Source organism: Notothenia rossii (assembly GCF_949606895.1).
Source record: "Notothenia rossii genome assembly, chromosome: 2".
In the NCBI taxonomy this organism is placed as follows: Eukaryota; Metazoa; Chordata; class Actinopteri; order Perciformes; family Nototheniidae; genus Notothenia; species Notothenia rossii.
In genome coordinates, this window is record NC_136904.1 from 37,161,861 (window position 1) to 37,176,837 (window position 14,977).

Here is a 14,977-nt window from a genome sequence, read left to right on the forward strand (position 1 = left end):
ATGATCTATAACTGGAACTATTTACCCCATAATGCTTTGGGGGATTCATGTAGGAAATTCAATGTTGGGACAATACATGTAGAACCCAACGTTTTTTGCTATTTCCTATATTTCTTTATACAGTATAAAGCATATTGCACAATGAAATAGTCTTGCAGAACTTTTAGCATTTCCTGTTTGTTATTATCATGGCTGTACAGACAACTACCACAAACAACTTTCCAAGGAGGTAATATTTGACCAAGGATACACATTTGTCAGCTTCTTTTGGAGTTCTTCTGCCTCATAACCCCTACATTGATTAACGCCGCTTTAAACAGCCACCTTTTCTCTGCCAGTAGGAGCTGCCAGTATGATTCTTCCCAGTGGAGCCCAACTGTGTTCTAATATCTAATCATTTTCCTTTGGGCCTCGACTCACGTTAAATCTTCAACTCAAACTGGCATGAAACAAAGACTAGGCGTCTGGAGCGAACACTAAATTGGATTTTTTTGGCACTTTCCCTTCTCACCCATTCTAACCTCATAACTGCTGTTGAACAGTTAAGAGAGTAATTAAAATCTTCTATGCCTTTGATTCTGTGCAAACTGCCACTCGGTGCAGAGGTCAACAGTTGAGGCAGGGAATCTTAGCTGTGTAATGAAATACACTGAAAAGGAGAGAAAGGAGAGGAATATTAAAAGATTGCAAATGGCCGGTAACAGTGTCAATGCCAGAACATTTTTATGCAAATGTAACCTTAAGGGAATGCTACAAAATGTTAGAACCTTCCAAACAGCATCTGAGGTTTGTTAACAACCCTAGAAAACATTGTCTTTTCTTCGCACATTTGGCAATCATGCATCAAAGAAGTGTCTTACTTTATCAATGTGCCTCTTGGGTTTATAAATTGGATTATTTCCAGTTTATGTAATTCTAGTAAGGCAGTTACCATAGCTGGCCACTACATTGCTGATACAAAAACAGTGAGAGCAGCTGGAAAAATGTCCTAAGCTGTTTGTTGGCCTGGATGAAATGCAATATTTGTACCATCATATGTTACCCCGGTGAACATATTACAGATGAGTTTATGGTCGCAATAGCTAGTTTAAAATCTTCTTCAATACAGCATGAAGTTGATTTTGTAAATTATGCTCACATTTAGAGAAAGATGGATAATAAAGCAGGATGTGCTTTTGGCGTGGTTACGTTATGATGATACATCGCTACTACAGTTTTGTCTCAGCTTGGGAGTTGTCTGATCTTACGTGTTGAACTTTAACCCTTTTTTATAGTGTTTTCCCATATTATATGTTGGTGAACAAGACATCTTTTGTTTAACATTGTTTTGCAACGTTGTGGTTGTACTTAGCTCAAGGCTTCAAATTGGTGGTCCGCAAACCAATGATGTCACACTACTGCTTCCTACCTTCTTTTATACAACTATGAACTGTATCAGTCAAACGATGTATTCAGTTTTATTTTATGGTATGATAAGTATTGTGTGAAGAACATTATTCTGTATTCACAAAATGTGGGAATAAAATAAGGATGTTTTATAGCTTTTAGAACAGATATGAGCTACAGTTGTAATGATGACAAGCATTTAAAAACTGGTAATAGCTCATTTCAATTACATTATTGTGGTACACAGTTGTATATTTTAATTTTTAAATAGATGTGATCTACATGCTTACATGAGCATCTCAGTGTATGTTCCCTGTATCACTGCCGCCAGCTGCTGCCACCATCAGTCTTCTCTGCAAGATAACTACTGGGAGTGTGACTGAGATAAGTGCAGCCTCCTCTCAGTTGCCTGGAGGCATCGCTCACTTGAAGCGCAGAACTGCATTTTCGGACAGCTAAACAATTTAACAGCTTGCACAATGAACTCAGATCATATAACATTTTATAACATTTTGTAACAGTCAAAGCAGATTTGTAGGATTCCAAATGTACTGCTGAGTAAATGCCACCAAGAGAAGCCGATGCTCACTCTGATGGTGCTGCCACATTTCTTACGGCTGACTAGCACTACTAGCTGGAGCTACATGCTGCTGGGAGCCAATATCAAGAGTCGAATGATAGCATTTGTGCTCCATATGAGGTCCAGCGCCAAACAGAACACCTCACTGTGAAACTGCGCATGATGTGTTTGGATATGTTTGCCAACACAAGTGCAGATGATGGTGCTGTGGGATCGTGGGGCAACTGACACTTTCTTTGAAGATAAACTGGAAAAATAAACTTGTCAATGCAAACAATGTAACACCAACTGCTGTTTGAGTGGTTTGACTGTAATGGTTTGCACGATTGGACGTCCATTTTGAGGAATGGGATACAAATAAAACAGCTCACACTCGTTAGGTACTTAGTTGTGATTTGTTAACTGGTTTAATGAAGTATATGTTGTGTTTTGGTAAATTGTTGATTTGCACAAAAAATACGTTTGAAAAAAACGAAGCGTGTTAATGATAATGGTGCTGTTAATGATGATAATGCTGCCAGCGAGAGCTCTGAGCAACACATCTGTGCTATCAGTTCTGACGATTTGATGCCATTTTCTCCCTGACAGCAACATCTTTATCTTATTTAGCTAATAGCTTATACAAACTAGAAATAACTTATGCCGATAAATAATGAAATAGCTGTAACAAGTCAAGTTGAAGAACAAAAAATGTGCCTATAATAGCGTTTTGGTGTGGAAGACGCAGTACTTTGGTGTCCAGAATGGTAAAATGTACAATACAAGTGAGAGCAAGACAATACAGAATATTTTAATACTGTCAGAGGAGATAGAGCTATGGCCATATTACAGTAGACAGCATTTTGTACTTGAGTGTTTGAATTGTTATCCCATTCTGCTTGAAAAAAAAAAAGCTCAGCCAAGATGATCCCATTTTAGGCTTTTACAATCCTCTCTCTTTATCTCTCGAGGGGCTTCGGCGTATCTTCTCAGCTCACGATGACTCATTGGTTTGGAAACTGAAATATTTTTTTCATGCCATTAAGTGCAGCACTTTCTTTTATCCCCCGTTTTGACACACCTAGAGAGAAAGATACACTATCATTTCATCTTCGAAAAAAGATTGATCCCAGAGCATTGAGAAAATAATTCACAAATGAAGCCTTTTGCTTACAAATGATTGTAAGGATTATAACTGATGTGCAATTTATGTATTAGTGCAACATGAAATGGATATGATAACACAATTACTGAAACATCCTGTAAGCGCAACAGCATTCCCAACAAGAGACAACACGTCCATGTATGCATGCGAAACATTCTCAACCTCTACATCGATTCATATCTCAGACACATCCAGGTGTGAGACACAGGTTTGTGTGTTTTGCACAGTGCTCTACCACCCACGCCGACCATTCAAAAGTCTAAAGACTAAAAACAATAAGCTGCCATTTGCCTGGGTGCAGGCTCAGGTGCGCCCCTTGAATCACAGATTTAGAATCTATTCTGTTCCCTTGACTGGTGCTGACTGGGTGTCCACAGGGATTCAACCGACCTCCCCAGCATAGTCAAAGGTCACACAGCAGAGGTATGGCTTTCAAATGCAATGCCCTTTCGTGGCGTCTGAACTGCCGGCATTGTATTCCCCTCACATAGACTTCTCGCAGAGAGAGAGGCTTTGAGAAGCCGGATAAGGAGAATAGCATTGACAGCAGTTCTAAAGGGCAATCATACAGATAATTCAGTCCAATGGCTCTCTTTATTGAGATTAAAGCACAAGCATCTCTGATATTGTATAAACAAAACAATGGGCATTTCACCCTGTGATGGCCCAAGGACTCAGTGAGAGATGCAGGGAAAGGCATTTTCTACTCTGACAACAGCTCAAGCAATGCCTTTTTCTGATAAGCCGGCCAAGGATAGCTGTTCCTCTGCCAAGCTGGCATCATTATTCATTGAGCTAAAGCACAAAATGTGTTGTTGTGATGTCATGATAGTACATTTGGCAAGTTTTGTCCGTGTTACTGTTGGCAAGGGAATAACTCATTCAGTATCTCTGTGCTTAGTTTTTAGAAACTTTGCAAACCAATCTTGTTCATGGCCTTATTTTTAACCACGCTAATGGCATGGCTCTGTGCACAGTAATGCCAGTCTGTTGGTTCGGATTGCCATTAAATTCTGTGCAAACAAGCATTCCAGAGAACGAATCCTATTGGCTTTGGTTGTCCCATGACTTTTCCTCTTGTGCCACAATTAGGTTCCCATGTGTGAAATTGAATGAAATGTATTGACCAATATTGGATGGATTGCTGTGACATTTTGTACACACATTCATGTTACCCTTGGGATGAATTGCAATCATTTTGGTGATTCCCTGACTTTTCATCTGGTGCCATCATAAGGTCACAAGCTGCACGTTGCATTAAAAGCTAAACAGATAGTTCCAGTCCTTGATTCTGATTGTCTGAGCCACGTTGTAAAATACTCAATGAACACACAGCTGTGATTGCATTACAATGGTATTGCTGCACCAATTACACTAATTGTGCACAGGATAAAAGAGTAGTACAAATAATGAATACATTTTTTTAAGAGAGAGCTTGAATACCTAGAAAAGTAAAATGGTCAGTTGGCAGTTTATATCTGATCATCTACCAGGATATAAATAGTCAGACATATGCAACAATGTCATTCAATGATTGCACAAACAGAAACAAAGAGCCTATATGGATTTATGTTTTTCATTGAAGAAATAACTTCCAACTGCCTTTTATCTACATTCAAAGCAAGCTGCACCAATAAATGGACCTATGGCCAGTTGGCTACTTTATCTAGCTTGCAAGTAATTATTTGCCATTTATTTACTATATACTGTTTACTTTTCTTTAATTATAGTGGGCAGAATAATTGACGATGGTAAATACATATAGTATTTTCATGTGGTACATTTTTCCTTTAACTTTCTTAAAAGCCTACACCTGTCCTCAGACAAACGCTCTAGTAGCAGCAAGGGAGTGGGCTCATATGATCAACTTCACTTTACACTGTAAAGCATGGCGCTTTGTGTAAGGATGAATTTAGTGGTGAACATGCTTAACATTACCATTAACATTAGCATCTAGCTAACATCTAGTTCAAAGCAGTGCTCTGCCTCACAATCTTATTGCGAAAAGTTTTAACAATGTAGGCTAAGGGTTGCAGATTTCCTGCAAGCTGCTGAGGAAAGTCGAAAACTCCAACTGCAATTAATCTGGTAAATAACTGGAGATTTACAAGGATTTTACCAGATAGCAAAAATATAGTAGAGCTGTTTTTCCTTTCACGTTCTAAGATACTTGACCAGAAAACACAAACAGCTCAAGGCTATATGTTGTAATGGCAGCAATGAAAACACCATTTGCTGTACGTGGATTGTCCCTCAGCAGGATGTACAGTACAAAATGTACAGTCAGAGTCAATGACGTCACTGTGACAGACAGGAATCTTGATGTTATTTCCCACCCCTAGACCTAAAATCATACATTATTTTTACAAGTGTCAGCATTGCTGATACAATGTAAGACCAACAGCTTGTTTGTATGTTCAAATATTCATTTAATGTCTGACGCAACCTGTTGCAAGAGCAGACAATGAGAGCAGGAGAAGGAAGCTTGCAGATATGGGATTAGGGGGAAAAAGTAATGTATCCCCTCCTAGCAATTAGCACATATTATCTTTGTAATTACTATTATTATCACAGTTAAAAAGGAAAGCGTTTGTAACAAGTGATGTTCACGACACCGCACATTATTCCCTTATTATGTTGAAATTCTTATTAAAAATCTGAAAGTGCAATTATGTCAGCTGGCAAAGAGTCATTAAATCGACCATGAAAGGTTCCCTGATATCAAATGGTGAGATTTCAGCCTCTCTTCGAGCCAAACTCTCTGTTCACAATACAGCAGAGCTCTGTCACGCTCCGCAAAGGCTCAACAAAGGACACTGCAGTCCCATTAGCCAAGTAAACAAATCAGAGTGAAATTAGATGCTTTTTATACTGAAACAATGGATTTCCCATAGGAGAAAATATGGCGGGAGATGAAACCCAATAATGAGGCACGTGCTCTTATAGAAACCCTGAGATGGGAGGCTTGAGTGAAAAAACAAAACCCTATCCGTGCTAAAGAGATGAAAAATCCTCACATCGTTTTATGGATTGAAATGAGAATGCTCTGTGTTTGGGATTTACTATCAATTCTGGAGAATCCGAGATGAGCCATAATTTAGCATTCACAGCAAGAAACATGCATTCATCTGATCTTCTTAAGAGGACAATCTGATTTGCAGATGGGTTTGCCATATACTGTATTGCATTACATTACTGTCGCCAATTTCAGGGTCAACTTACAACATTTTCTACAAAAAGGATGGATGCAAATTCACACCCATACCCATTTTTCCTAAACGTATAATGTACAAATGTGAAAATCAATTTGCACACAATCAGATTGTCATATTCCTCGTCACTTAGAAGTCTGCCGGCAATAATTGTGCAGAAACCAATTCTATAAAGTGTTACTCCCCTGAGTGCAAATGCCTTTTTTTATGAGCACGTGGCTCAGAAGCCAGAGAAGATTAGAAGTGGATAGTGGTGACCCTTGTCTTTAGAAGGGAGTTCTTGGGGCACGGGAAGGTTGGTGGCTTTTTCTCCGTTGGAGGCAGAGCAGGCCCTCCCTGCAGCTGCTTTAACACAGAGGTGCTCTAAGTATGTCTGACAGAGTATTGATTATCTCAGGTCTCATGTGCTTCAGGACTGCATTAACTCACGACAGCCACACAGACATCTCGCACACAAACGGGCCCCCAATGACCTCAAGACTGATGGATAGAAAATACTGTCAGTTCACAGTATGGACCCAGGGAAAAGGTAAAGAACAGGAAACACCTGTAAAAAGAAGTAATGCTGCTTTTTCATGATAATCTGTAAAGGGATTTCGTTTTTAAATGATTAGATATGCTGCCCTTATCTTCAAAATATGTCTTTAGGCACCAGTCTGGGGTTCATTTTGGACGTGTCAGGGTCAACTTGTCATTTTCAACTTGTTACATGCAGTGTTTTTACAAAAATAAACTCCATGTTCACAAGAAAATGTAAAGTTGTTTCTTCCGCATTCAAAGTCTCTTTTCTCAAAATAAACTTCATAAGGAGGAGAACACGTTTTTTAGGTTTACTTCTGCAACAAGCTCCGATATTTTGCATCAAAAAAGAATCAAAATCATTCAGAAAGAAAACACACTGTTATTCAGCACATATGCTTGGATCTTGGGTTAAAATGTAAACACTTGAGGGCATACTCTGTGGCATGAACTGAAACCAGAAACAGTGGTGTGAAAAATAGACAAAAAAACGTTTCCCATATGTATTAGTGGGATGAGTGATTTTGGTTGAGGCAGGAGATGCCAAAAAAACATATTTTTAACCTTTTATATACAACTTGTTTTGCATTATTGAGGGAAATCTAGGTTTTGCATTTCTTAAGTCCTGGGGAGGATGGTGGGTGTACAAAGTTCAAGACTATAAGACCAGAACCCAGAGTTCAACAACAGCACTTATGTTAAAGTTAAGGAAATATTGCAGGTTTATTTACAATATACACTGGTGCCTCGAGTCACTGTGGACCTTCTCCAATTCTTTTAAATGTTGCCTGTGACCATTTGGCAGATACACTCAAAACCAACATCCCACAAATGTACATCTTCTGGCTGCTGAATGCGCTAATGCACTGTGTTCAGTGTACAATTGTTCCATCTCAGTCTTTTAGCTGGACACAAGGTTTTTTTGTCAAAAAAGCTCCATGGAGTTGCAGAATTGGCTGCTTTTGTTGTTGAAGGCCCTTCACTGCAATTGCCCCTTTTCATATACCATATAGTCATTCATTAAAAAAAGTCGTTATGCAGCTACCAAAACATGGCTGCATCGGGATATACATGTATCTGACACCAATGTTTCCATCAATGGCTTCTGGACTGTTCGGAGAACGCTTTCATCAACGTTGCCATCCACAACATTTCTATGAACAACATTTATATACACAAGGTTTCTATGAACCAATGTTTCGATCAACAACATTTCCATCGATGGCTTCTGGCTTTTCGGTCTGAAAAGGATTACTCCGGGTTTTCATCAGTTCTTCACCATAAACCTGAGTCTTCATCATGTCTTCACCATGAGCCCGAGTCTTCATCATGTCTTCACCATGACCTGTGGCTCAGTGGGTATTGCGCTGAACTTCGAATCAGGGGGTGGCAAATTTGAGTCCCACTTTAGCCTGTCGTTGTGTCCCTGGGCAAGACACTTCACCCCAAATTGCTCTTGTGGAGATTGTCCACAGTACTGAGTATGTAAGTCTGAGTAATGAGCCTGAGTCTTCAGAGGGACTTGTTCCTGTTCCTAAGACACTGAGCCTGTGTTGCCACCAGGACTTTTATTGCACAATTTTACATCAACATCTTGTGTTTGTGTAAATATGTATTCATTGTATTCTAATAAAGTGCAACTTTCCAAAAAAATAATCTCCCCCTGGGATTGATCAACCATTTTGACTGTATTCGATTAAAGTCAAATTATATTTCATTTTCTGGGTTAGGGTTAGGGTTAGAATTAGGGTTAAGGTTTTGTTTCTACTCAGTTTGGGTAAAACAATGTTCAGAGTTTTAGTTAATCTTTAATAAAGTGGGGGTGTAGCCTGAGAGGTGAAACTGCACAGTTCATATTCACTTCATCATTCTGTTCATAAGACGTGTTGTAAAGACAATATAAAATGCAATAGAGCTGCAGGTACAGAAACCTCACTATATATAATGCACAAAGGTTGATGTCTGCATCAATGTCACCAAGATGACATTTGCATGTTTGGTAAACCAAACCTCAGCAGTAATTTGACAGTAAAGTATGATACCTGTGCTTATTCTACAAATGCAACTCTATTGTTTTTGCTTGTCATATTGCTCTCTGTTCTGATGGTGTGTTTATATGTCAGCTTCTCCCCATTGTACCTGCACACACCTGCTCCCTCCCACTGTCTTTATTACACATAATATTAATGTAGAGCAGGGACGCTGGCTGACATTTTTATTGAATTATTTACAAGGGAAAATAATGACGGTGGGGTCTCGGCACTAAACAAATAAATAAATCAGATCTCAGATCTCTAATCAAATCCTGGGATGATGTATGTGGAGCGGGATGTTATTAGGTTAGGTGATAGGTGTCAGCACTCACAATGCCAGTAGATGAGTGCATGGGTTTGTTTTTTTTACAAGGAAAACAATTGGAATGCACCTCTGTGTGTTTTGTTTTTTGACACCTGATTCTCCATCTCAGGCAATCAGATGATGAAATAAATCCCAATTGGAAGTTTTATTAGACTCCGAAGCTTAACCATGCTTAATGACTTCTAGAAAAAAAAGGAAAGAAAAGTAGTTTGTTGTTCCCCAAGTCAAATTTTGATGTGATGTTTTGACCATGTTTGACTATGGAATGATGATAAAACACCAAACATATGGAACAGATGTGTAATGACATTATTCCTTATGTTTTTCAAACAAATCATTGTTTTTCTGGAGAAGAGATATTATCTTCTTGGTTTCTCTAACTGCACAAGGAGAGGCATGCCTTACAGCATTCAAACACCTTTACAAAAAGCTAAAGACCTGCTGCCAACATGTGAACCATGCAATATTTGATGATATTGTCTTACTCCTAACCAAGAAAAGGCCAAATGAAGACTCCCAGACTTATTCCTAAGATTCTTCTCTCTGAATTCTTGCCTCAGCAGTTGACTTTTGAAACTCGTAAAATATAAATGTTCTTACCATTTAGGAGGGAGTAGTAGAGAAACCTTGTTTTTTGAGGTGAGTGAAAAAAGGTTTGTAGAGTTTACTGCCAATAACTCTCTGCCAGTTTGAATGCTTGTCATTCTTTCCACTCTGCGAATGCCACCGCGTGCAACCTCCAAATAAACTCTCCTTATACCTTGCCTCTTTAAAAAGATACATTTCACGTGTTTTAGTTTTGTGGGATCTGAGATATTGGACCTGACATAGCCCTTCTCTACTAAATTGTCCCTGAAAATAAGCTACAGCAAATCAGGTTGACGTTAATGCATTTCCACTGCATCCTAGGAACCACATTTGGGTTAGACCCATGACAAGAAGCAGTGGCTTTATATCAGAGAGGAGACAATGACACTGTCAAAAGGCGCAACATTGTGTCCTTGTTATTTGCTGTGATGCTTCAAAGGTTGTTGGAAAAGAGAATTGTAGAGAAATACAAATTGTGAAGAACTGCATGTATTCTCAAGGTTTTAAGCTTTAGCAGCCTATGTGACTACACTGAAACAATACGTTGTTTTTTTAATTAAAAAAGAGCATTGTTAAAATATGAACATTACCTAACTGATTTCACTATTTAGCAACGTTCAGCAATGCATATTTCACCCTATTAGTTTATATAAAACGCTACCTTGAGAGCTAGAAGGTTATTTTTCAAGGGCCCAGAAACCCAATTTCTACTGTAGTTACTACAATTAGTACACAGTCCCATGTTTCCCTAAAACAGTTCCTGGAAAAGATCCGGCAGTTGTTAGGAGTTGAACGTGATAGTCAGTCCAGTCATAGCACAAGTTTACTTAACTTGGTTGTAATTTAAGTGAGCCCAGTCCAAGAACACATGTAGCGTTGTTGCAACAAACAAACAGTCTTTTATCTTGCTACAAAAAACATTTTTCTGATTTGAAATGTTTCTTTCAATTGTTGATGGACTTGATTTGGATTCAAATATTTTCAATTATTAAATCTCACTTATGCTGCTATATTTGAACTATATGTTATTGGGCCATCTCTATACAAAACATGTCTCTGAAGTGTTTTGCTCAAAATACCCCTCTATTTCAGCCCTGTTACTAAAGTGCTGATTCTGGGTCAGTAGCTACGGCGCCACGCCCCCTTTGGAGCCACATGCAGCAGAGCTGCACAGAGAAGCAGATTCCCAGCTAAATGCTGCCGTGAATAAACACCATATTATGTTCCATACCACATCAAGGATTATTTCTGAAACAGTATGGAGCTCAAATGCACTTTCTCTTGCCGGTATACCACAAGGTGAGAACCTTTTTATATCCTGCTTCTTACACATTCTCTCTTCAGTACAGGCTGGCTCTGAGTGTTAGCGAGGCTTGCTAATGTAAACACAGACCATATTACTTCCAAAACACGTCGCACATTGTCTCTGATACAGCAACGTTTCTGATAGGGCCATGGGCGTAAAGCCAGCCCACATTTCCGATATTACGTCATGACCGAAGCAAATCTGGATCAGCTCTGTTGTACCCCCGTTTTTAGAGATTTGGGTAAGGAGGAAAAAGAGAGAGGGTTGTATTTTCGGATACTTTGTGAGTCTCCTTACACAACGAGGACACATTTATGTATAAAAGACATAAAAAAGTGAATGTTGCCCTATAGGGCAGGGGTTCCCAACCTTTATTGTGCCAAGGACCGGCAGATACATAAAAAAAAATGTGCGGACCGATTGTCAATTTTAACTGATGAATATTTACTCACCAGCAGGTGGCAACAGAGGCTAATTGTATTTTACAGCCTGAAGAAATACCAATATGCATCCAAAACATATTAACGTTTAAAACCAGGATACAATTAAAACAAAAAAATGGGGACCGCTTTACAAATATTAATATATACCGTAATTTTCAGACTATAAGCCGCGCCTTTTTTCCCATTTTTCGACGCTGCGACTTATATAACGGTGTGGCTAATCTATGGATTTTTACAGCTGACGGCCACTAGGGAACCTCCTAAATCTATGGATTTTACAGGTTACAGTCCACCACCTTTAACTCTATGGGCTCTATGGCCGGCGCGCCCCCCACCTTTAAGCGGCGGGCTGCGGCGGGCTGCGGCGGGCTGCGGCGGGCTCCAGCAGGAAAAGCTGGAGGCCGGAAAAGAGTGAGACAGGTAGCGCGCAAAAGTAAAAGTGGAACAGAGAGTGGTTCGAGAGACAGAGCGAGAGCAAGACAGACAGACATTACGAGAGCGAGACAGTTTGTCCCCGTACCACTGGTTGAAAACCACTGCTGTAGATCACTGCCGGTACTTGCGCTGGGAGCGCACCGTTTAAGTTTGAAAGTTGAAAAGTTTGTGTGTCTGAAACGCTATGTGATACAGTACAGTTTACACAGCACAGTACATGTTCTGTAGCTACTATTGCACTAAATGCTAACACTTGAATACGTTATGCAAATACGCAACTTGTTTGTTGAAATGTTAATAAATGGGAGCTTCCTCAAACAGCCATCTCTTTCCCGACAATCCCCTCTGTGCACGAACCCTTAGATATGGTAATTAAACATTAAAACACCTGCGGCTTATAGTCCAGTGCGGCTTATATATGTACACATCATTCAATTTAGCTGCTGCGGCTTATATTCAGGTGCGCCTTATAGTCCGAAAATTACGGTAATATAATATAGCCTAATATAGATGGCAACAGTGGCTAATTGTATGTAACAGCCTGAACAAATAATAGAACAATATGCATCCAAAACATATTAACGTTTAAAACCAGGATATAATTAAAATATTAAATATATATTGATATAACTGAAATGTCAGGGAGACCCCTGGGCTTGTTTGCCAGCCATAATAACGTCATACCGGGGCGTTCGTTCCGGTGCACTCCGACAGCATTTAGCACTACATCGAGATTAAGATTAAACTAACTTATTTTGGGAACACCCACATACCTATGGAGTTGGCCAGATGTGTGTACATTACTGTTCATGGTAATTTGAAAACAAATGCCGTTGTTGGACACACACAAACAAACCAAACATACACACACAAACAGCGGAGCTGAGCAGAGCACATACACACACACACCATGCGCCTTTGTGACCGGACATTTCCTTCATACAACGAGTAATAGGGGGAATAATCGGGCCGTTCGATGTGTGTGCGTTTAGAGGTGTGTGTGGTTGAAATGTAGCAGGCTGCAGTGGGGAACACAGTGAAGGCGGTGTGTACATCCTGGTGCTGCACTTCTCAGAGGCTGCCTCCTGATGCTGCAGCCATTTCGCGAAGTGAAGGAGGCTTTACAAATAAAAAAAATATCTCTACACCCCTGGCCACAATGTCCTTAAAATGAAGTCAGAGTTCGAAATATATCTCAAATAATGTATGCACTGCCTTTTCCCCACATAAACATACCAGTCTGCGATTAAACGGTTGTCTCCTGTGTGCTCCACTTCCTATTGGCAAACCACCTGTAACTTTCTCTGCGCACGAGAGGCTGAGACCTTATGCTAACCAATTTTGATTTATTTTGTATGTTTAGGAAGAAATAATTTGACTGGTATAAAATAAAAATATTAATTGAATTTATTTTGATAAAATATTTTTGATATATTTATAATTCTGCAAATATTACGATAAACTCACAGCTATTTCGCGGCCCGGCAGTAACACCTCCACGGCCCGGTACCGTTCCGCGGACCGGGGGTTGGAGACCCCTGCTATAGGGGACCCAGTTAAGCCCCACGGCCCTGTGGGTGGGGGCAAAATGCAACATCTTGCAAGAAACAGCGTCTGAGGGCTTCTGAATATTAAAAAAACTATGAATGTGTCATACCCACTTAACGGGAAGAAACTCAGCTATCAGACAATATCAACCATTTTTAGCTAAACAAAACACAAGGGTTATACCAAGCCTCTGAATTAACCCCGAGCGAAAAAATGCTAACGCACTTAGCACAAGACTCACGGTAAAATACCCTTATTACTTATCGGATCTGCACAAACAAGATATCAATTATTAAGCTAAGATTCCACAGAATCCAGAAATACAAGTATCATAACTGAGTGATCAAGACTCGAACACAGACATCACACAACGTAGCTTTACGGAGCAAACACGGGAGAAATGTCTTACCTTTTGCTGTTTCTGATCAAAAGTTGTGTTCAATAGCATCAAAACGATGAAAACGCTGCTGAAGGTTAATCCAGAGGTTAATCCAGTGGTTCTCAAACTTTTTTTGTCACGCCCCCCTTTGGAGAAAAAACACAAATAGTCACGTAATGGGCCAAGTTAATATTTATTAAAATACATAAATATGAACCTGAGCATTTCTTTCAAAAAAATAAAAAAAATCACTGCTAGAACAGTGATAATAAAACAATGCTCCATAAGTCTATGTTGTCAAAAAAAAAAAATACATACTCGTTTTGTGCATCCCTTTGCTAGAACAATAAGTTATAATAATTTGCAATCTGTGCAAAAAAATGAAAAGAAAAAAAATTCTGATATTTGGCAGAAAAGATTGTCTTATCACAGCATTAGTGGCTGCAATGAGCCTATTTTGCGCAACACATTTCTTCAAAACGGGGTTGCAGGTTCAGTGGTGGCGCCAGAGATTTATTTTGGGGTTGCTGTGGGGTAGCTTGACGTTTTGTAGAGGGTGCTCAAACATTTAGGGTTTCCCATTAATGTACTGGTCGCTACAGTGGAATGTTCTACTGCAACACTCCCCACGCAAAGACACAGTGTACCCGCGACTGTTACAATGAAGGCTTGATAATCAGCTCACGGCATATAAGTGTTAGCAGGGGTAAAGGGGTATTTTTTATAGGTGGTGTGTGGACCTCACATCCTCTAGGGGGGTCCGGGGGCAAGTTCCCCCGGGAAGATTTTTTTTTTAAATATTGAAGTTAAAAGCATCAATATGGTGCACTTTGAGAGCAAAATGAAGAGACATATGGATAAATCTCTCAACACCCATTTGAAACAGAACTGTTAACAGATTTACTTTTTCTTTACGGATATTTTACAAATCACTCCCCTTTCAAACTGTATTCTTGTTTTACTATCATAGTATTTCATACCCATTTATTCTGTTATTTTTTTATAACTATTGTGATGGAAATTATGGTACTAAAGCTTAATACAGTGTAAACCTAATGAAATGTAAACTGCTGTATTCT